Source organism: Grampus griseus (genome assembly GCF_964374135.1).
Source record: "Grampus griseus genome assembly, chromosome: 4".
Lineage (NCBI taxonomy): Eukaryota > Metazoa > Chordata > Mammalia > Artiodactyla > Delphinidae > Grampus > Grampus griseus.
The window spans coordinates 19,883,519-19,907,265 of NC_138997.1; the positions used below are offsets into that span (position 1 = coordinate 19,883,519).

The window sequence follows — 23,747 nt, forward strand, 5'->3', positions numbered from 1 at the left end:
TTTGGTTTCAAAGATACCCATCCTCATGGAAAGGTACCAGTGTCTTTTGGAGAATACTTGATTCCAAGTCTGGAGTAGGGAAAATGCAATATGAATCTGGACAGCTTGTTATGCCTGAGAGGAAGAAAGCATTCAAACATTATTGCACCATGTCCAAAGAGTGCAGAAACAAGTGTGAAGGGACCCAAGGGCCAAATGTGGGACAATTTGAAAATCAAAAAATAAATAATGATGGGCTGAAACACACTGTGTATTAAAAAGTCATGAGTTGACATGAAAAGAATACAGGAGACTTCTGGCTCTGGTGATGATGATATAGCAGCTAGTATCAAACAATCATCAGCCACAATCATAAAACCTGGACATACATCCTTCAGGTTACTTCCCGGCAGCTATCCCACAGACTTAGAACCATGCTGCGTACATCCTCTTAGCCAGTTTGCTCAACTAAGACCAAGTCGTTGCTAGACTGCTCAGGGTGCCAGACCTCGTCCATTCCAAAATACGTCCGATGTTATCCGTCTGGTTGCTCCCATTTAGTATTATGGTCCCACAAGCCACGTCAACAGAGTGTTGCTAACACATCGACACACAGTTGAGTCCACAACTGCAGCAGCTGCTGCTGTAGCTATTTCTGCTGTCTGTATTCTTCCAAAGTACAAATATGCTGTGAGAGTTTACAGTCCTCACCATCTTTATGCACAGCCACAAGTTACTATGCGGCAGCCTGCTGTTCATGTACAAGGTCAGGAGGCTTTGACTGCTTCCATGTTGGCATTTGCCCCTCCCCAAGTGCAAAATCAAATTTGGGCGAACTCATCTTTCCTTATTTAAGACATGCACCCTAGTCTTGCTGGTAAAAATCACGGGGATGTTGTTGGAAGCTGATAATTCAGAACTTCCTCCTATGCTTGAATCTCCAGAGTCTCTCTCTGCGCTAAGGTTGATGAAGCTGTCACTGTACTACAAGCCACCACGTTAAAGAGGCTGCCCAGGAAGCAGTTAACAGTGCCACTGGGGTTCCAACTGTTTAAAATTGATCAGGGACCATGAAAAGATACTTGTGCTTCACCACAGAAAAATGTCTAAACATCAAAAACTTAATATAGAAAAATTGCAAAATATAAAACAAATTTTAAAAGGAAAGAGAACTTTGAACCTTATGTACTGAGCAAATGCCAGGTCTAACAAACATAGTACTAGTCCTAGATTACTTACTGGTTTACAAACACACACAGCAAAAGGGAAAGAAATTAGCAAAATATAAAAACAAATGAATGTTTTATAGACCCTGGGGAAAATAATTTTCAGCAAAGTACAAAAATTTTAAGCATTCCTTTAATTTTATAATTCTTTACTGTGAAATAGCTCAGAATGTCACTTCTGTTTTCTTGTCTTTTCTTTTCTTTTTTTTTTTTTTTTGCAGTACGCGGCCCTCTCACTGTTGTGGCCTCTCCCGTTGTGGGGCACAGGCTTCGGACGCGCAGGCTCAGCGGCCATGGTTCACGGGCCCAGCCGCTCTGCGGCATGTGGGATCTTCCCGGACCGGGGCACGAACCCATATCCCCTGCCTTGGCGGGCAGACTCTCAACCACTGTGCCACCAGGGAAGCCCGTCACTTCTGTTTTAAATAACAGAATCGATAATGGAGCAAGGAAATGCAATTTGGATTAAAAAAATTCTTGCTTTAATAAAAATTCCTTAAACCGCAAAAAAATTAATGAATAAACAAAGATACACTTTATTAATTTATAAGGAACAATATTCTTGTATTTATGTGCTTAAATACTATGAACACTTGAATATTGTACACATGGTTAACTGGATGCAACTTTTAAATGACTTTAATAAAGTTAATTTTCATAAAAAGTTTTTCTAAATAGAAAATTTTAAATTCAAATTACATATGGACACCTGCAAGACTATGTTAAAAAGTAAAATGTTTTGGTCTAATGAACATATAAAACACATCTAATAAAAAAATGAGTTTTCTCCTTAATTAAAAATATGTCCTCATTCTGAAAATGATTTATTGTGTCTTTATCTTTTATTAAGACCAAATTTCTATTTTAAAATCTTATTTTCTTGTAAATATAAATTACTGTCTTATGAATATAAATATATTTTTACTTCCTTATTTGTAAAAATGATATGTCCTCATGATTTAAACATTAGTCAAAACACTGGTACAATTTAAACTTTAAAAATTTTAGTACTAGAATTAAAATAGTTGAAAATGAGGCATAGGGGTCATAAGTGTGCTAAGTTGTAAAAGTATAGAAGATGCTACTAGAACAGTAGCTATTTTATCTTGTCCCAAAATTATCTGGGTGTGTTTCAACTTTTGGCAGTTTTAGTGATATATTTTGTGCAAGGTCTCAGTCTTAGTAGGAATAGATACATATTTTTGGTTGCCTTAAATTACAGTTGCTTCACTTTGTAAATTTATGCATAAATTTCATATTCTGTGCTGTTTTAATACCTTGCTTATATAGGTGAGGAAGGAGAGAGACCAAAGTAATGTTTAGTCCCTGTATTTGGCTTTTGCCAAAGAAATCTGAACAATTTCTAAGAGGCCTTTCACTGAGGCTATTTAAGAAGATTTTACATGACCCTTCTAATTTTAAAATAAAGAACCTTGAAAGTCAACTGAAACTGCATTTTGCTTGTGATGGGTTCTATATATAGCAGATTTCATCAGCCAGAATTGAAAGGTGATTCTGTTTTACTAAGGAAAAGAAAATCTCATGTGGACAATAGTCTACTAATCTTTCATTTCTGCAGGCCGACTTCAGTTCCTACATTGTGTTATACTAATCGCAAAATCATAGTTTATTTCCATTTGTGATTTAGTTTTATGTCTGTAAATAAATATTACAGACAAAGTTTCATTTAAAAACTATTAAAGCAGGGTTCCCCTGGTGGCGCAGTGGTTGAGAGTCCGCCTGCCGATGCAGGGGACGTGGGTTTGTGCCCCGGCCTGGGAGGATCCCACATGCCGCGGAGCGGCTGGGCCCGTGAGCCATGGCCGCTGGGCCTGCGTGTCCGGAACCTGTGCTCCGCAACGTGAGAGGCCCGCGTACCGCAAAAAACTATTAAAGCAGACTGTCATGTTAAAGGTATTGCAGAAGAAATATAAGTCTAACTTTGGTTCTTTTATTTAACATATTATTAATTCAGATAGTCACTGTAGTGTGCTGTCCAGAGTACTTTTCAACATGTTACTCTGTTGGGCTGCTGGCTTTCCAAGGTCCTCAGTGAAAGTCCCGCCCTCGCCAGCTGTGTGTCTTCAGGGTAGTCATACCTCCGCCTTTTCCCTGACGTCAGCAGATGGAAGCACCTCTGTGCTCAGAGGTGGGTGAATCTAAGTTCCCCATCTCCTCCCTCCTCAAATTTTTGCCTTAGGTATCAGCAGCATCCACGTCATCTCGGAGCTCATCACATATACAGAATCTCGACTCCCCCCAGACTCACTAAGGCAGACTGTGCATTTTAATAACATTCCAAGATGATGTGTAGGCATGCGAGAGTCTTAGAGTCACAAACCTCGATAAACTGCTTGGAGGAAGTTGTCTGAGTTCTTTGTCCCTTCAATTTAGTCCTAAATATTGCTATTAAAAAGATGTCCACTAGAGGTCACCAGACTCAAGTGATTAATTGATTTGCCACCCATTTGCTTGGAAAAAGAAAAAAATGTCAGGACCAGGGCTGGGAGTTACCTCAAAGAGTCAAATCCTCCTGCACCTCCATCTCCCCCAAAACAGGAACTTTCTGCCCACCTCCTCAAAGGCAAGTTTAATCAGAAATCTGCATTTGCAAAAGGTGCACCATCAGAGGTCAGAGCACTGATCTTCAGGTGAAATCCGTGCAGTAGGGGCCAGCCTCACGTCATGGGGGAGCCAAGGGTGGGGTGCTGAGTGCTTGTGCTGCCCCCACTGCTACAGGGTGACCTCAGGCAAGTGGCTTCTCCTCTCAGCCCATGTCTCCATCCATAAAGTGTAGGCAGTCGGACCATGAGATTCCCAGGGTCCCCTGAGCTTGGATGCTGTGGGTCTCTTCCTGTTGCAGCTTTCTGTCTTGTGCCCCAAAATTTGCCAAGGAAATAGAACCAATCTCCAAGCTCCCGTCTCCACCCATAAGTTGTCTTCCCGGCTCTCAAGGCCATGGGTGACCAGGCACTGGGCCTGGAATTCAGGGTGTCTGACAGGCCTGGAGTTTTAAGGCACCCAGAGGCAAAGGCACATTTGTCTCTGCTGTGGTAGAGTGGGTTCTGAGTGTGGGGAGAGATGTGTAAGATGATGGAGGGACAGAGCTGGAGGCCCCAATCCAAGCATTTCAGAGATGGGGAAACTGAGGTCCAGCGAAGAATGTGACTCTATCCCAGGTCCCTAGGGCCCTGAGTCAGTGACGGAGCTGGGACTGGGATTCAGGAATTGCTGGTGGAGAGGACAGAGGAGGATGCTTCTTTTCGTGGCTCAGAACGGCCTAGAGAGAGGCCGGCAAGCGTGTCTGTCTTTCTGGTCTCCTGTCCATAAATGTAAGTACTTCTTTTGGTTTATGTTTAGATGTTTAGTTACTCAAATATGTCCTAGTCCACCCAGGAAAACCCCTACGAGGGTGTGTGTAGTCCTGTCTGGCCCACAGCAGGAAGGTGACAAAGATTTTTTAGGTGACCTAAGAAAGGCATTGTGTTTGGCAGGAAAGGGAATTAACTACAGTTTAGGCTACTTACTGGTGTCAAGTTTTGTGCAAATCACTTTACATGGGGTTAGTGACCTTGTGCACTACTCACAAAAACCTTTGAAGGCAGGTATTACGCCCATGTTACAGATGGGGAAACTGAGGCTAGGAGAAGGAAAGATACTTGCCCAAGGCCAGACGGCTAGCTGAGGTTCATCAGTGTGTTGGTTAAGATGCTAGTTGCTGTAACAAATAATCCCCAGATCTCAGTAGCTTAACCAGTAGAAGGTAGTTTTTGTTCTTCAACAGTGCAATCTGGTGATCCTGGTTGGTGGGCTGCCTTCTTCCACGTGGTGACTCAGGGACCCAGGCTTCTTCCAGCCTGTGGCTTCAGTCTTTCCAGGGCCTCACAGACCTCCCTCCTGGCTGGCAGTTGGAGGATGAGTGTGTAGAGAAGGCACAAGCTTCTTTACATCCACAGCCCAGAAGGGACATCATTTCTCATGCATTCCATTGGTGAGAAGTAGTCACATGACCACATACAGAGCAAGGGGTGCTGGGAAAGGTAGTCCCCAGCTGAGTAGCTGCACTATGGAAAGAGGGGTACACATTTTTGGAGGACAGTTCATTGTCTCTGCCACAGTGTGACACCAAAGGTCATGCCCCCTCACCCAGGGCACCATGCATCCATGCATTGGACTGAAGGAGCATGGGTGGGCACCACCCTCTGGGTGTGACCAGCACTGCAGTCTTGGTTGTGATAATAAATCCTGCAGCATTGGGATTGGAAAAGCTCCTAGAGTCTTTTTTTTGGCTCTGCTGTGCATCTTGTGGGATTTTAGTTCCCCGACCAGGAATTGAACCCAGGCCCTCGGCAGTGAGAGTGTGGAGTCCTAACCACTGGACCACCAGGGAATTGCCAAGGCTCTTAGATTCTGCTCATCTATCTGAAGCCCCTCAGCAAAGTCCATGGCAAGACAGTGATGCAGCCTTTGCTGGGCGTGGCACAAACACCCAGTGAGCCGGAGCTCACCTGCTGATGAGACAGCTGCCTGTAACCAACGTTCCTGGGGTGATGCTGACCTCTCCCCTCAGGCTGACCTGAGGCCTTACTGTCAAGCCCAGTGAGTCAGCGAAATAAGGAAATATAGGGGCGTGCTGGTCCTTCTCAGTCACGACTAGTCCTTCCTCCTTCTGAGTTGAAATCTTCCTCCCTGTCTCTTCCCCCATGTCCTGCCCTCTGGAATATCCCAGAACATATATGCTCACCCTCCCTCAGGAGACACTGGTCATCTGGTTAATTAATTGATTGATTGGTTCATTCATTCAACAAATACCATGGACTGGTTGCCAGGGATAATGGGTGTACTGCGTTGAATAGCATCATCCCCAAATTTATGCCCACTTGGAACCTCAGAATGAGACTTTTTTGGAAATAGGGTCTTTGCAGATGTAATCAAGTTAAGTTGAGGTCATCCTGGAAGACGATGGGCCCTAATCCAATGATTTACAATCTCTTAGAAGAAGGGAGAAATTTGGACACAGACACAGAGAGGAAAACACCACGTGAAGACACAGACAGCCCAGGAGAAGGCCACGTGGTGACAGAGGCAGGGACTGGGTGACGCCATCACGAGTCACGGGCACCAGGGACTGCCAGCCACCACCAGAAGCAGAGGTGGCGTCCGGGAACGGATCCTCCCACTGAGCCCCCAGGAAGTAACCACCCCAGCTGACACCTTGATTTTGGACTTCTGACCTCCATAACTGTGAGAGAAGAAACTTCTGTGTTTGAAGTGCCCCCCACTCACTTTGAGGCACTTTGTTAAGGCAGATACAGTCGAGTGACTGAAACAAGCATGGCTCCTACTGTCAATCTACTTACAGGCTAGTAAAGAAGAGAGATTAAAAAATACAGTTCACAAACAAATAGGGGACACTTAGAAGGGCCTGCAGCAGGGTCAGTAATGCGTGGGGTTGGCGGGACAAGCATGCTGTGGATAGAGCGGTCTGGGAGGAAGGAGGGCACGGGGCAGCTGCATGAGGAGTGCGTCAGGGAGCGATTGTGGGTGGAGGGAATAGCATGGGCAAAGGCCCTGAGGTGGGAAGAGCTTGACACCCTCGAAGAACAGAAGGGAGGCCAGTGTGGCTGAGTAGGTGGGAACAGGGGAGACAGCTGTGAACTCAGGTGGGGCAGCGTCACTTAGGGAGGCCAGGGAAAGGAGCGAGTTTTTTCTTCTGTGTGCATCGGGACATCTTTGGAGGGTTTTTAAGCAGGAGAATGATAGGATCAAATTGATGTCATTTTGACTGCTGTGTGGAGGATTGGAAAACATTCACTCACTCACTCATTCACTCAATGACTAATAATACAAGTAAAAACCCAGAGCCATGGCCAGGCTTGCAGATGGAATGCAATGGCCAAGAGAGTGCCCTGGGGTGGTCAAGGCGGTCAGAGGATCCCACACTGGTAAGACGAGCTACAAGCAGAGACCCGCTGAGCCAGGAGAGGGGTAGGGGATGGTGCCCCCAGCAGCGGGCACAGCAACGCAAAGCCTCCACAGCACACTCCTGCTTCCACAAGCTGTATCTTCACCAGGCTGGATGTGATGGTTCCTGCAATTTTTCTCATAATATCCTTCAAATGTTGTAATAAATTCCTGATAACGATGCTCTCAGCTTGCTATCCAAGAGCTCAGTTGTTCTGCAGGCCTTACCAATCATGTTTATCATCACAAGGTTTCATAAACACTTTATAATTCGCAGAGCCCTTTTGCAGTTCTGTCCAACACACCCTCCCATGGCCCAAGGTGTGGGGAGGAGGCAGATGTTCAGATCGATCTTATTTCACCTCCAGAGAGGTCTAATTCCATCCACTCATGCAGGATAACCGTCTGCAAGCTCCAGAGACAGGGATAGATAAAGACCCCCACCCAGGGGCAATAATGTGACGGTTCGATGGTCACTGAGTGATAACAGCCAGATACACCAGGGAGCCGTGGTCCTTTGAAGACTATAAAATCTGGTAGGCTGGTAAAGAGCTGGCTCTGGCAATGTGGACTCGGGTCCAGAGGCCCCAGCCAGGAGGGAAAGACAAGATTTGGTCCCCCGGCTCGCTGGCCTTGAGCAAGTCTCTTAAGCTTTCTGAGCCTCAGCTACAAAAGAGGGATGTCGTTTGAGTCTCACAAGAGGCCCAGGAGGGAAGCTCTGAGTGGTTGAGAGCAAGTCAGGCTGCTGGGTGTTAAGTCCTGCCTCTGCCACCAGGACCTGCATGACCCTGGACATGTTACTTAAGGACTCTGTTTCCCTAACCATAAAATGGGGGGAAAGATAGCATCCGCCTTACATGGTTGTTGAGAGGATCAAATGACATAATACATAGTAGCGCTCAGTGAATGCTAACGAGCACTATCCTGGCTTAGAGATGAGGAAGAGAGGTAAAGTCCCTAAACGTTACTCAGGTGTTTTCCTGCTGTATTTCCTTGTTGATGATGATGATGATGGTGATGAAAGTGGTGGTGGTAATCATGATGGTGGTGGTGGTGGTGGTGATGATGGAGATGGTGGTGGTGGTGGTGATGATGGAGTTGGTGGTGGTGGTGAGATGATGATGGTGGTGGTGGTGGTGGGATGATGGTGGTGATGGTGGTGGTGGTGGTGATGATGGAGATGGTGGTGGTGGTGGTGATGGTAGTGTTCGTGGTGATGATGGTGATGGTGGTGGTGGTAACAGCAAATGGGTTAGTGTGGGCTGGAATAGTTATTTCCTCAGCGCTAGGATCTATTGTTGCCGGGGATGCCTGGAGCCTCTGGGGGCCAGTGAGCACCCACAGGAGAAGCCTTGCTCTAATCTGCACAAGTGCCATTTTCTCTGTGAGCTGTGACTCGACAAAGGCTGAGAAGCCCTATTTAATTTGATGCTGTTCATATCATTCTGTCCTCTATTTGTTGCTTAGTAACACTGACTCCCTCTGCTTCCTACTTTTTTTTCTCTAAAGACAAAGTCTTCCCACTTGCCCTTTTCATTCAGTTCAACAGATTCTTTTAAAAGTTCCCTGGACAGTTGGTGAAGGAGAAGATCAGAGCCTCGATCCTAACTACTGTCTCCTTAGATGAAATATTTTCCCATTTTGACAAGTGCCTTTGAGGACTGTGTGATGAGGAAAGAGCCCTGACTGGGAGCCAAGGACTTGAAACTGAGTTCTGATTCTGCCACCACCTCAGCCTGTGACATTGGGCTGGTCACTTAACTTCCTGGGGGGTTCCCATGTTGCGGTAGATTAAAATGACTGCAAATTCTTCATCACCCATCATGCTGAATGTGGGCTGGCTCCCCTGTGACTTATTTTGAATGACAGCTTGTGAACTTCTGGTGGAAATGGATGCTAATTTCTGGGGCTGGGTCTCCAGGGATGTGCAGCTTCTGCTTTTGCCCCCACCTTGGAGCCTCTCTCGTGTAAGCCAGCTGCCATGTACGAGTCTGACTGCCCTCAACCACCATGCCAGGAGGAAGCCCAAGCAGCCGCCTGGAGAGACAGAGGCCATGTGGAGGAGGCCAAGGTCCACTTTATGTGAGTGAAGCCTTCTTGGACCTTCCAGCCCTGCTCAGCCACCAGCAGAATGCCACCAAATGAAGGACCCCAGCTGATGCCACCCACAGCAAAAGAACCACCCGGCTGACTCCTGCCCAAATTCCTGGTCCAGAATCAAGGGCAAGTAAAGTGGTTGTGTTAAGCCACTGGGTTTGGGCATAGTTTCTTACCTAGCAATAGATAACTGATTCTCATGAACTATGTCTTCTTCCTCCCCAGGGGACCACTTTGGGACAACAGGTGTGAGGGAGGGGTTGCTATTTCTTTGCCAATTGGGTGATCTCCAAACTCTTCCCAGGTCCTACACGACCCAGCCCTCTCCAGCCTCCCTGGCAGCTGCTCCCCACCACCTTTGCTCCCATCAGCCCAAACTTCTGCCTGGACCCACCTGCTGTGTCACTTCTCCAGGCCTTTGCATTCAGCCTGCCTTCTTCCCAGAAGGCCCTTTCCCTCCTCTTCCTACAGCAAACCTCTGTTCCTTCTTTGGGATCTAGCTCAAACGTTACCCTTTCTCCAGCTGCCCCCAGGCTACCTCTGGACTCTAAGGCCCTCACGAAGATGTCTGAGCCTTATTCTGAAAATAACTCTGCTGCTTTTGGTAGGGCACATCCTGGGCCCCAGCGTCTCTCCAGGCAGAAGGTACATGCTGACATCCGGCCAGACCGTCCTCCCCTAGGCTCAGGGAACCAAGGTGTTATGTACTCGAGGATGGCAGCTTGTGGTCCCTGTATTAGGGCAGCACAAAGGCAACCTGAACTGTGGATAACAAGTGATACCATATTTTCTCCAGGAAAAAAAATTCAATTCAGTGAATTCATGCAGCATTTCATGTACCACGAAGTAACAGTCTCAAGGCAACAGCCAAGAGAATCCCTTGTACCCAGGCTCCTTCTCCTTTCTTTTTCCAGGAGATCGTTCACAAGTCACAGAGCAAGTTGCAGCCAGAGTCTGACAGTTTCCATTGTATCAAAAACTTGGGGGAAACAATTATCTGTGATCACAGTAAGCCTTCTGGGTAATTTATATTTCTAACGATTATCAAAAACAATATCTCTTTTGCTAAACTGTCCAAATTGCTCCCACAAATATCAAAAGTGCTTTTTCCCCCCAGCTTTCCCTGCTAGTCTCCGCGTCAACACCTATCTGTGGTATTCTGATCGCTGCTGCTAAGTGGGTGTCTGGAAAGTTTTAGGGAGGATCTTGAACTGGGTAATGTTCAGCTCCTCTTGACATTACCTAAGTGCTTTATGCCTAAGTTTTCTTCTATTGTTTCCTGCTAAAATGAGCGAGAAGTTGTCTCCCACCAGCTCTGGCTTTTGTCAAGATGACAGCGGGGACTTGGACTGAAAGCTTGTCACTTCAGAAGGGAGGGAGGAAAAGCCGCAGCCCCATGTGAAGGCACGGGAGGAAGTTGGGAGCCCACAGCCTGGGGGTGTTTGTTTAAAAGGGGTCTTTAGTGACACGTTTTATCTTCCTCGGAGCCACCTGAAGCCCTGCCCAGGTGAGCTTGTTGGGTTTCAGACATGGGGGCTGTGGGTCGTGTGGCACTGTAGCAGGGATTGGGGACAATCGGACCAAAGAGGTGTCACAGCATGACCTTGGGCAGGTCCCTCAACTTCCCAGAGCCTCTGATTCCCTGTCCATAACCTGGGGACAATAGCTACCTCCCAGGGTCCTCGTGTGGATTTAATGAACCACCAGGTGTAGTGACCATTTGTAAGGAGGGGTGATGATTTGTAAGGGGGTGATGTGAGGGAACCAGGATCCACTGGTCACACTGTGCACTGGCCCTGTGCTGCCACTTCCCCACAGGTTAGTTCACAGACCTTCCCAACAACCCGTGGGGTACAGGGGTATCCTGAGTTGATGCTCAGAGAGGCCTGTGAGTCTCCTGTGCCAGACTTACCTAATGACCCTCCATGCTCAGTTCTCTGATGTAAGGTCAGTACCTCTTGGGAGCAGCCATGACGTCCTTCAGTAGGTGATGGACGGATAAACTGGTACATCCTCACCATGGAATACTATTCAGTGCTGAAAAGAGATGCACTATCAGGGCATGAAAAGACATGGAGGGAACTTAAACGCATACTACTAAGTGAACGAAGCCAATCTTATAAAGGCTCCATACCACGTGATTCCAATTATATGACATTCTGGAAAAGGCAAAACTTTGGAGACAGTAAAAAGATCAGTAGTTTCTGGGGCCAGTGCGGGGAGGGATGAATAGGATTTTTAAGGGAGTGAAACCCTTCTGTACGATACTATAATGGTGGATGCATGTCATCATGCATTTGTCAACCCCCATAAAATGTACAACACCAAGAGTGACCCCTCATGTAAACTATGGACTTTAAGTGATAATGATGTGATAATGTAGGTTCATTGATTATAACAAGTGTACCACTCTGGTGGGGGACATTGATAGTGGAGGAGGCTCTGGGTGTTGGGGAGTAGGGGGTATATATTAGAAATATCTGTACTTTCTGCTCAATTTTACTATGAACCTAAAACTGCCCTGGTGGCGCAGTGGTTGAGAGTCCGCCTGCCAATGCAGGGGACGCGGGTTCATGACCCGGTCCGGGAAGATCCCACATGCCGTGGAGAGGCTGGGCCCATGAGCCATGGCCACAGAGCCTGCATGTCTGGAGCCTGTGCTCCGCAACGGGAGAGGCCACAACAGTGAGAGGCCCGCGTACCACAAAAAAAAAAAAAGAAATAAAGTCTACTTTTTAGAAAGAAGAAAAACCAAAAAAAAGGATAAAGTCGGCACCTCCTCCAGGGAGACTTCCCTGACTACTGTAGCCAGTGGCAATTTCTTCCCGTGCTGGGAATCTGCAGGCCAGCACAGCTTCTGCCCAGTTACCTCATTCCTGTTCTCTAACAGGTGGCTGGTGTTTCCAACATCTGAACCAAACCAGCCCATAAGGCCCTCCAGGGCAGGGACGGGGGATGTGCCTCAGAACCTTCCACCTCTTGCCAAAGAACCCAGGGAGGAAATGCGTAGTAGGTTCCCGGCAAATATGGCAGCTGCTGTGGGGTCCAGACCTGGTGGCACAGAGCCCTGTGGCTTGTTGACCAAACCATCAGCAGCCTCTGAGCTGCCCTCAGCGACGCCATGACCAGGCCCCCATTTTGGTGGCTTTCATGGTCACTCCTCTCCACCAATCCCAGGGCAGCAGGCTGAGCCCCTTTCTTAGGTGAGGGACCCGAGGCTGGGGGAGGAGGTGCCCCTCACCTGGTGCTGCAGTGACTGTGATGGTTAAGTTTATGTGCCGACTTGACTGGACCAAGGGGTGTGCAGAGAGCTGGTAAAGCCTCATTTCTGAGTGTGTGTGTGAGAGCGCTTGAGTAAGGACTGAGTAAGGCAGATCACCCTCCCCAGTGTGGGCGGGCATCCTCAATCTGTTCGGGGCCTGAATAGAACAAAAAGGCGGACAAAGGGTGAATCCACGCAACTTCAGCTGGGCCGTCCCTCTTCTCCTGCCCTTGGCATCGGCTCAGGCCTTCTGACTTAGATTGGAACTACCACCAGCCTTCCTGGGCCTCCAGCTTTACAGACGGCAGATTGCGGGACTTCTCACCCTCCGTAATTACATGAGAATACCTTGTAATACATTTCTTTCTAGATATCCATATATGTCCTCTAGGTTCTGTTCTTCTGGAGAACCCGCCTATTGACCTAGTGGGGTGATGAGGACACAGAGGTGGGGGTTCTGGGATGTGCTTCTCCTCTGTGAGGGCATTTGTCCTTCTTCTGCTCTAAAGTTTCCTTGGCATCCTCAAGCTCTTTTTTCCAGTATGAAACTTCTCGATGTACTTGGTGACTCATCAGAAGGCCCCTAAGTGGCATTCATTCTGCTTTCAGAGATGAGTAAATCACGACTCAGACTCATGGGGGCTCAGAACTACCCGGCAACAATGCAGTGTGTGTGGGGTGTGCATGCGGGGTGGGTGGAGGTTCAGGCCGGCGTGGGTAGGTGGGGCTGCGGGGGCCCTGATGTAGCACCCAGCCCTGGTGACACAGAGCCACGTGACCAGTGCCAAGCCCTCTGGCCGCTTCTGCTGCAATTTTAAGAATTCTTCAGAGTGGACCGTGAGCTCAGGTGTATAAAGGAACATAGGAAAGGAGGGAGGGGGAGGGGGGATGGTCAGAGAAATGGGGGATAGAGGGAGCAGGGTTTGGGAGCCCTGCTCCCAAAGGCTCTGCCACCGACCAGCTCTGTGATGTGTGATCTTGGGGAGCCACCACCTCCTTGGAGACGGAGGGGGGCCACCTGGTTGGTCATGGTGTCAGGAAGACCCATGGAGATGTAACACCAAAGAGAGTTTCCTGTCTTGGAGGTGGTCAAGGGCAGGTGGGATAGCCTCCAGCAGGGAGGCTGGGAAGGGGTCTGTGGGAGCACAGGCGGAACGTGCTCCAGACCTTGCTAAATGCTGAATGCAGCTCTTCTGCTCCCAGCTATCCAGGACTCCCCATAAATCCAAACTTCTGGCTCTGTTGGCCTGGGCAGGATGGGCTCTCCAGGTGGTTCTAATACTCGTGCAGCCTGGGTTGGGAACCTGCAGCCCAGAGCAGGGCTCCTCTGACTTTACTATCTACATGAATCACAGGAGTAGCTCTTTGAAATGAAGACTCTTAACTCAGGAGGTCTGAGGTGAGATGGGTTTCTGCATCTCTAACAGTCACCCAGGTGAAGATCACACTCGCAATCACTCGCCTTTACAGTCATGGGTCTTAAATTTCCCTGCGCATCAGAATCCCCGGGGAACCTGTTAAAATGTGGATACATGGGTGATCCTGGGGTCTCACAGTCCTAGATGTCCAATGTGTGGCTGACATACCCCACGTGCTGTTCTGATCTCGCTAGCTCAGTAGGTTACACACTCAGGACCTAGGTCGCTGAGTCTGCGAAACGCTCGGCCTGGTCGTTCAAGGGCAATTTCCCAACTCTCAATACTGCTTGTTTATCATCCTGGGACCCACAAGAGGGTGATTTGGCCTCTTGATTCCTTGATTTTGATGAGTATATGTTTGAATGCCAAGGGGTTGGTTCAGTACTCCGGTTATGTTTATCCAAGGCTGCCCTTGCAAGGGTTGGAATTTCCATGCCTCACCTAAGCTCATCTGCAGGACTGCAGTGGACACCAGATGACAGCAAGACTACAGTCCCAACACAACATTAGGATTATATTAATCTCCTGTGGCTTCTGTAAAAAAATTGCCACAAACTCAGTGGCTTAAAACAACAGTTCTGGAGCCAGAAGTCTGAAATCAGTATCATTGGGCTGAAATCAAGAAGAATCCACTTCCTGCCCTCTTCCAGCATAGAGGCTGCTGGCATTCCTTGGCTTGTGGCTGCATTACTCCGATCTTCAAGGCCAGCATCTTCCGGTCTCTCTTTGCTCCATCTTCACATCACCTTCTCTATGTGTGTGTCGAACCTCTCTCTGCCTCTCTCCTTTAGGGATACTTGTGACAGTCTTTAAGGTCCACCTGGAAAATCCAGGGTAATCACCCCATTTCATGTAATTACATCACATGTCAGTTAGACATTTTTTTCCAAATGAGGTAACATTCACAGGGTCCGGGCGGTAGGACCTGTTATCTAGGGGACCATTTTTGGCCTAATACACTGATGGTCTGAAAAAGGCCCCAACTCTGCTGTTCTTCAGATGAAAACTCACGAACGTCCTTCCTCACTTTTCTCTGTATGCTTGGCATGTAGCCCAATGCCTGAAACTGGTAGGCATTGGGCTACATGCCAAGCGTACAGAGAAAAGTGAGGAAGGATGTTTGCTGAGTAAATTGAAATGGACTTTAAATAGGAAAGAAGTGGGCAAGCACATGAATGCAGAATCTGAGAACGGGGAGGCATCAGAGGACTGCAGATGGGACAATAGGACTGAAGTGTGGGAGGCATTTTTAGATATCCCATTAAAGGGTCTGGATACTGTCCTTATGAAGCCATTCATTCCTTCATCCATTCATTCATTCAGTACTCAACAGCAAAGCACAGGGTTCGACTTCGTGGGGGAGTGAAGACAGGCCTCCTAGAGAGATGGCATTGAATTAGGACAAGAGCTGTGTTTTAATAAGTTCTCTTAGTATTTCCAAGTTGTTGCCCTATGAGTTTGGGTGCCATATCAGTCAGGGTTCTCTAGAGAAACAGAACCAATAGGGGATATCTCTATCTCGATCTCTATCTCTATCTATCCCTATCTCTATCTCTATCTATATATCTATACCTATATCTAGAGAGAGATTTATTTTAAGGAACTGGCTCATGTCATCATGGGGGTTGGCAAGTCCAAAATCTGCAGGGCAGGCTGGAAACCCAGGGAAAGGTTGATGTTGCAACTTAAATCTGAAGGTCATCTGCTGGCAGAGTTCCCTCTTCCTCAGAGGACCTCAGTCATCACCTCTTAAGGCCTTCATCTGATTGAGTGAGACCCACCCACGTTATAGAGGGTCATCTGCTTTACTCAAAGTCTACTGGTATAAATGTTACTCTTGTCTAAAAAATATCTTCACAGCAACATCTAGACTGGTGTTTGGCCAAATCTTGGCCTTGACAAATTGACACATAAAAGTAACCATCACACCTGCTGTATTTTCTGATGCATTAAGATTTATGACTGTTGAATCTCTGTGGATTGTACCTTGCACAATTACATAATATCCCTCTTTGTTCCTGTGAGTGCTTTCTGCCTTGAATCCTTTAGACAACATTAGTTTGTCATTCTTGTTATCTTTTAAATTTCAGTTTTCAAATGTAGACTATGTTGGACTTCTATTCGTCAGCATTTTTGGTGTCTGCCTTTGTAAACAGCACTTAAACTAGATTTGGATTTTATCCCAGCCTTACGGGCTTTTGATAGGAAATTCAGCCCATTCACATTTCTTATGAAAGTTGATATCCATGGTTTTAAATTTTTCATCTTTTATTAGATTTTGTTGTTATTGCTGTTATTTCCTGTGTCTCTCCCCTTTCTTAATTTTGTCTCTTTACTCGTTCTCTCCACCCTCCCTACCTCCACCCATTAATTCAGAAGTTCTACTCAGCTTCTTTTTTACCAATTGGTGCTTTACAACTCCTGATACTCATAATTAAATGACACTTCCCTGTTGATGTATAAAAAGTAAATGGTAACAATGTCCCCCTCCCCATCTTCCCTGGCACCAAATCAGAACCTTGTACTTCTCCACTTCACTCCTTGCACAACTCCTGAAGATCAATTCTAGTTTTTACTTTCAGGCTAATACAGGTTTCCCTTACAGTATGTGGCTTATGTTTCAAGAATCCCTATTTAGCAATTATTGTACAGAATCCCAGGCATATTTAGATTAAACCACATATTTTGCAAGGGTCATTGCTCACCACTATTTTCTGTGTTTTATCTTGAGATTTCTGCTGTGATTGAACTATGTCGGTGAGAGAGAAACTTCCGCGGGTCAAAGGGGCCTTCTCTGTGTCTTGCCATGTTAGATATTTTCCTTCTTCTGCCCTGACACATGAATTCCATCATAGCAGGGGAAAGGTGCGTTGATCAGACAGTCAGAATCCCTGGACATTGTCCCAAAATTGCCTAGGAATCTGGAACCACTCTGAATCTCCTTGTTTGGGTTGTGACCGCTTTTTTCTGGAATTCTGCAAGACTTTCTCATAACTTATCCTTGGAGTTGGAGACTTTATGGCATATCTTCAGCCCAGAGACATTTTCTTCTAGCATTTCTTTCATTTGTTTCCCCTCCAGCTCCTTTTGGAGTGCCTGTTCTTCACATGCTGTACTGCCTGGAACTGCCAGCAAGCCTCTCATTTTCTCCCTGATGATTTTCATGTATTGTTCCTCCACATTTTAAGGCATTTATTCCACATTATCTTCCAGTGCTAATTTTTCTCACCGTGACTATTCTCTTTCTGAATTTACCTACAACTTTTAAAGTTTTTTAAATCCATGGCATATGTTAAATGTTTCTGTGCTCTGACTGAGGTTCATTTTCTCTCTTGCCTCCCCAGGAGGAATTGTTCAATCTGTCCCCTTCCCACTGTTTATTGGGTCCCTTCACAGGTTTTGTCCTTGATGGTGGTCTCCTTGATGGTGGGCAGTGACCAGCCAGTGGGGATGGATGACAAGCTGCTTATGTTCTTGTAGACAGTGACAAATGAGTTGGAAAAGTCCTGCCAAGATACTGGAGGAGGGGTCTCTACTCCCAGCCTTGCAGGTGCGAGGAGGGCTGCTGATTCCAAGGGTGGGCTGCAGGAGCCATTCAGGTCAGCCTCCAGCCCTCCATGCTGAAGGAGAGGATGGGCAGTAAAGGTGGGTGGGTTAGAAAGAAAAGAAACTCATCTGATTTGTTTTCAAAGAGCCTCTAAGCTCCCAATAGATAAATGAGAAAGAGAATGCTTCTCAAAATTAAGAAATATGAAATGTCCAGCCTCTTAATTACCATGGAAATGCAAATTGCAATTGCAAAGGGACCATTTTTCATTTGCCATAGTAGGCAAGGCTAAAAAATAAAGTAATTCTCCAAGCCAGTGTGCACCCCTCGGAAGTAAACTGGAGGGAACTTTGAGAAACTTGTTTTGGTAAAATGTATCTATAGATCTGAAGAAGCCTATCAGGATCCAGTGATTCTGCTTCTAGGACTTTGCTCTAGTGCACACACACATATACCAACACATGCAGCGTGATCACAGTAACTTCCGGAAACCCTTTCTTAAATATGCATAAACCCCAAAACGTAAACAGTAATAGCCTTTGAGTGATTTTTTTTCTTCTTTCTACTTTGTGTTAATTCTCCAAATTTTCTGTAATTAGTATACTGCAAGGGGGAAAGAGTTCTGTGTGATTTTGGACAAATACCCGTCTATGTCTGAGCCCCAGTCTTCTAATCGATAGAAATGCGCCCAATGTCACCTGCCTCACGGTGATATTGGGGATGAAATGAAAAACCTTGAGGTGTGAAAACCCCCAAACTGAGCCTGGGGCAGAGTGGGTGCTGCTCGACGCCTGTTTCCTTCCTTCCTCTGTGAGCCTCACCGGGTCAGACACGAAGATGGGGATCGGATGGAGGGGGCAGCTGGAGGATAAAGTGAGGTGCCTGATGTGAGTCTCGTGGCTTTAACAAAAGTCCCCGAGGTAGCGTGTTCAGTGGATAGAACTCATCTCCCAAACCATCTGGAAACTTTGCTCCCGAAATATTGGTCACATATTCCCGGCAGCCATTCTGAGCAGCAGTTTCTGCAATGATGACCCAGAACAGGCATCTCAGGTTGGCTGTGAGGACCAGACAGCAGACACAGCGCAGGAGGCGCCCCGCACCGCCAACCGGTGCTTCACAGCCCCAAGGCCTGTCTCAAGTATAGACCTTTGCCCCTATCTGCAAACCACACCTCTCAGACCCCAGGGCAGAACCGAAAGGAGGGTTTCCAAACTGCCTTAGCCTCGCGCCACACATTTACCTTGTGAAAGCAAGCTACGTTGCACTTCATGCATTTAAAGCAGCCCTTGGTTACAGGTACACATTTAAATGGGCCACATCTTCCTATCCCTGTTCCTCTGTTAGGGGAGCCCTCTCCATCTTTGGTGAGGCCGAAATTAAGGCGTCTGGTGCATAGTAGGCGCTCAACGTGTTAGTTAATATTGCAATAACAATGATAATGAATCTGAACTTGGGGACGCTGGGGCCAGGGTAGTGAGTGAAAGGTGGTCCGAGTCTCCTCCGAGGGTCCAACCACCTGTTACTCACCGAGTGCACGTCTTTTCCAGTGACCTGACGGTCTGTGGGCGTGGAGTGGCAGGGCCGGGTCTGAGCCAGGGCCCGAGTCCACTCGGAAACTTTCTCTGTGGGCGGGTCCGACCCGCTCACCCGGCGACCTCTTCTCTGAGGCCCTGTGGGCCAGTGGGCAGCTGTCAGGCGAGGCGCTCTGTGATTGGCAGAGGAGAGCAGTGATTGGCAGACACGCCGGCCGCTCAGCGGGCCGAGTCGGCGCCGCGTCCTCCTGACCGCGTCGAGAGTGGAGGGCAGCCTGCGGCCCCGCCCCAGGCCCCGCCCCTCCACTGCCCTCGTTGTGGGCAGAGCTCTCCCGCTGCCACTGTAAGCGGCGCCGCCCGCTCGGTTGCGGTTGCTTCCCTTTGGACCCGGTCCGTCCAGCTCCTCTCGAGCAACTTTGCAGCGAGCTCTGAAGCCCAAGGGCGTCGCGGCGCCGCGTGAGGCCTACTAGCGGGCCGGTGAGTACTTCACGGCAAGGGGTGGTCGCAGGGTGGGCTGGAAAGAGAACCGGGAGCACCCGGAGTTGCAGCCCGCCTCGGCCTCAGTTTCCCCATCTGAGCGGACGGGCGGCTGGTACTAGTGTCCCCTGCAAGTTCCCCAGAAGTTGGAGGGCCGGGGTCCCGTCCTCTCCGCGACGCTCACGGTAACCCCTGCCCGGCCCTCGATCGCGTCTTCCTTCCGGGGTGCGCGCCCCCTCGTCCCCAGTCCGGGCACCCCGGGCATCGCGGGGCACTGCGCGCTCCGAGCACCGTCACACCCGCGAGCCTGGCTTAGAAACCACACTGCCGGCGGGAAAACCGGCCTCAGAGGCAGGCGGCTTGTGGCGCTGGGGACCCGGCGAGTGGAAGGGGGCGCGCCTGCCCTGCGTCCCACAGCACCTGTACCGAGTTGCCCAGTCATGGCCCTTCCTCCGCGGCCGTCGGCTGGTCCTCTAGGACTCCGGGCCGCCCTCAGTGCCCCCGAGGCCGCTGGAAGCCGCCTGGGCCTCCTCATAGGGGCTGCTGTGTGTGTGTGTGTGTGTGTGTGTGTGTGTGTGTGTGTGTGTGTGTGTGTGTGTGTGTGTGTGCGCGCGCGTGCCTGGGCCTCCTCATAGGGGCTGCTGTGTGTGTGTGTGTGTGTGTGTGTGTGTGTGTGTGTGTGTGTGTGTGTGTTTGCGCGCGCGCGCTGGGGGTTCACTCCCCAAGCGGGCACGTGCCCTCCTGAGGGGGCAGATTCTGAGGCTGAAGCCCCCACTGCCCACTTAGAATCTGTGTAGCAGTTACTCTCCCCCTGGTGCTCCTCAGTAAGGCATGGCGAGGGGCAGTGGCAGCCCCTGGGCCCTGGCTGGTGTGAACCTGGCCCTCAGGAACATCAATTTCTGTTTTGATAGATGGAAACTTTCTGGGGAATCTGACTTTTGGGCGTGGTGGAGCTGAGCCCTCTCACACCATTTATTGTAGTTGATGTTAAGAAATTCCGAGGAACTAACATTTGTACAGTATTTGGCCCTCCCAGTAGTCTTAGGGGTAGGAATTATATGCCTATTTGACCCATGAGGAAGTTAAAACCCCACAGCTGATCGTGCAGAGCCTGGTGGGAAACCTCTGCCCCCGGGCAGGTGCTGAGAACCAGTGCCTGCCTCTCCTCGCCTTGGACAGTGACCCCTGGCACTTGGCCCATTTGTAAAGGGCTTTCGCTTCTGCTGTGATGCATCACTGAGGGAACGATGCCCTGGGTACCCACTGTGCTGGCTGCCTGACCTCACTGCAGACTCAGTGAGGAAGCCTCGCCAACAGAAACCCAGAGGCCATGCTCTCCACTGCCCGTCCTGTCAGCTCTGTCTCCGAGGGGCTGTGATTCTCACTGGAGCCCCTCGGCATCTGATCAGGGATTCAGAAGAACGTTCCTTTATATACTTGCTCCCCCAGCAAATGGACCTTTGCCTGGACACAGGAAAGTTTGCTGGGAGACCACATCTCATCTTCTTTCCCAGGATGGAAGGGTATGTGGAGGACTCCCCACTCAGGCCTCCCCTGCCCCTCCCAGTCCAGGGCTGGACAGGCCTTTGGGGCTGGTCACAGAGGGGAACCTAGTTCAGTCCCTGACCCCCAAAATGCCTGTGCTGTGGGACAGAGACCAAATCCTGGTCCACGATAGTGGTGGTAAGAATTACGACAGCTAGCTTGCTCTACGCCTCATATGGCTCCCTCCCCTCCCCCAGGTCCCCTCTCACAAGTGGCACCAACACCATGGCCCCGGGGCACAAATCAGGCCCCATTCTGCTCCCCCCTGCCCACATTCAGTGGGTGTTGCTTCTGTTTCTCCTGGCCCAGGAGTGCACTCAGATGCCTGCCCTCGGCCAGGCCTCCTCACTTTCCCTGGAAGACCACCCAGCTCCCTCCCTGGTCTCCCTGGGCCATCCCCATACAGCCCTGATGGTTCTTTAACGGCCACTGCCCTACAGCACCAGCCTGCATTTCCTTCTGCCCTAGGCTCAACCCCACACTAAGCCTGGCACTTGTTCAGGCCCTCGGGACCTGCCCCAGGTTCCAGCTGCCCGCTCAGCCTCTTTTCTCCTTCCTGTGCGCCTGCCCCAGAGTCACTTCCGCACCTTCCCAGCCATGTTGCCTTTAAGCCATGTCCGTTGCCCTTTCTCCTGGGCAGTCCCTCACTGAAATGCCCACACACCTCCATTCCTCCCTCCCTTCACCCTTGCCTGGCTCATGTCTGCTTGTCCTAAAGCTTTAGTCAAGGCCACTCATCCAGAATCCCCACCCCGCCCCTTTTCCACCGCTGAGTGTGGCCCCCTTCTGTGCTTGCAGCCCCCAAGAGCTCCCTCTTTGTGGTTGTCAGTTTGGGTGTCATCCTTCCCATCTGGACTGAGTTCTCCAAGGCAGGTCCTATAGGATCCTCTCTGGGGCCCGGGAGACCCAAGTTGGGGCCCGGCACAGGATCGGCCCACAGTCCATGTGTGCTGACCCACCCCGGCCAGGCGAGGAGCATTCCCAGCTTATTCCCGCTTAGCCCTGGGAACTTGGCACATTGGGTGGAGCCGGAATGTTCCTTGGTGTGGCCCTTAATACTCTGGGGCAAAAATAGGTACCTCCAAGGGCTATGTGCCCTTGTCTTGAGGAGTAGCCCTGTGCCAGGCTGCTGGGCTATCCAGAGCAGACATCCCAGACCCTGGGAACCCCTGGGCCCTCTCCCTTCAGGCTCAGTCACAGACGGGTTTTAGAATAACATTTTGTGGTAATTCCAAAAACCTTGCACGTTCATTATAGAAAATTAGGGAAGTACATTTAGAAAAAGAATAAAATAAAACTACCTGTAGTCTCTTCACTCAGACATAGTATAACCATTGTGGGGGCATTTTCTTCCATCTTTTTGTGCACATGAATTTTGTTTTCATCCTAAATAGGCTCAGATCAATAGCTCATGCTGCTTTAGATCCCACTTGACAGCGTCATACAAACATTTCCTTATCTTTTTTTGTTTTGTTTTGTTTTGTTTTGTTGCGGTACGTGGGCCTCTCACTGTTGTGGCCTCTCCCATTGTGGAGCACAGGCTCCGGACACGCAGGCTCAGCGGCCATGGCTCACGGGCCCAGCCGCTCCGTGGCATATGGGATCTTCCCGGACTGGGACACAAACCCGTGTCCCCTGCATCGACAGGTGGACTCTCAACCACTGCGCCATCAGGGAAGCCCAACATTTCCTTATCTTTAAACGTTCATATACAGGTCCTGGTTAACAGCTATATAGTGTAGCACCATCTGGAGGGGCTGTGAGTTTCACACCTGCCCTCTCTGGACGGTGCTGGAAAGTACAGCTGTGATGGACACCAGAGAGGTGCTCTGTAAGAGCAAAGGCGTGGAGGTCCACGGTGGCACATGGATGTAGGGGAGCAGCAAGTGGGCTGAATGTGAAACCGTGGGCATCCCTGATTTTTCCCCTGGTCTGGGATCCTGCTGGTGGAGGCTCCGCTCAGAGGGTGTGTGAACATCCTTAAGGCTTCCCATGGGGGCTTGTTTCAGAGGTCGGGGTGGCCCCCCTGGGGGGACAGCAGAGTGGGGCCAGCCTGAGCAAGGGTTAGAGAGCTTGGGCTGAAGTCCGCGTGAGATCATTCTCCGCATGTCAGTAGGTGTATGATCCTAGCAGCCCTCTCAGGGGGTGGCAGCCCCTCAGCCGAGCTCCGTGATGTTGGCCTTTTGTGTTTTGATGGGATAAAAATATGCCTGGGTGCTCATGTGGAAAGAATGCCGGCCACTCTGGTTTTCTGGATCTTACACAACGACAGGTTCCAAGCCATTGCTCTGGTCGTGGGGCGGCAGTGTGGATTGACTGCCCCACTCGTAGGCATCGGAAGAGTCTTGGAGCTGGGGTGGAGTGGGACGCTGATGCTCTCATCCTGCAGTCAGGAGTCTGGATTCGGGATTCTGGGGCCAGGCTGGAGGAGGGACCTGCTTCCAATCACACAGCGAGATGGGGCAGGCTCTTCCCCAGCCAGGCTCCTTCCCCCAGGCCAGGCTGCCTCGGGTATACCTTGCAAGGCAAGCAGGCAGGTATTCTGAGTGGATGAGATGTAGCCCCTGCCTTCAGGGGCCCCAGTGTCACAGGAAAGAAGACAGAAAAGAAAGCGCCAGACACCATGCGGGTCCCTCCACCGGGAGATCACCTGTGATCCTCCCTGTGACCCATCCATGGCAATGGATCATTTCGTTT

General features: G+C 49.4%; 1 protein-coding gene across 1 annotated transcript in view; it reads left to right on the top strand.

The window, feature by feature from the left end:
* The first annotated feature begins 19,381 nt into the window (after positions 1 to 19,381).
* The window catches only part of WFS1 (wolframin ER transmembrane glycoprotein), a 28,116-nt gene continuing 23,750 nt past the window's right edge, over positions 19,382 to 23,747 (top strand). The window contains exon 1 of the mRNA XM_082653278.1: positions 19,382 to 19,505. The gene's annotated coding sequence lies outside the window, so the exon portion shown is untranslated. The remainder of the gene's footprint in view (positions 19,506 to 23,747) is intronic.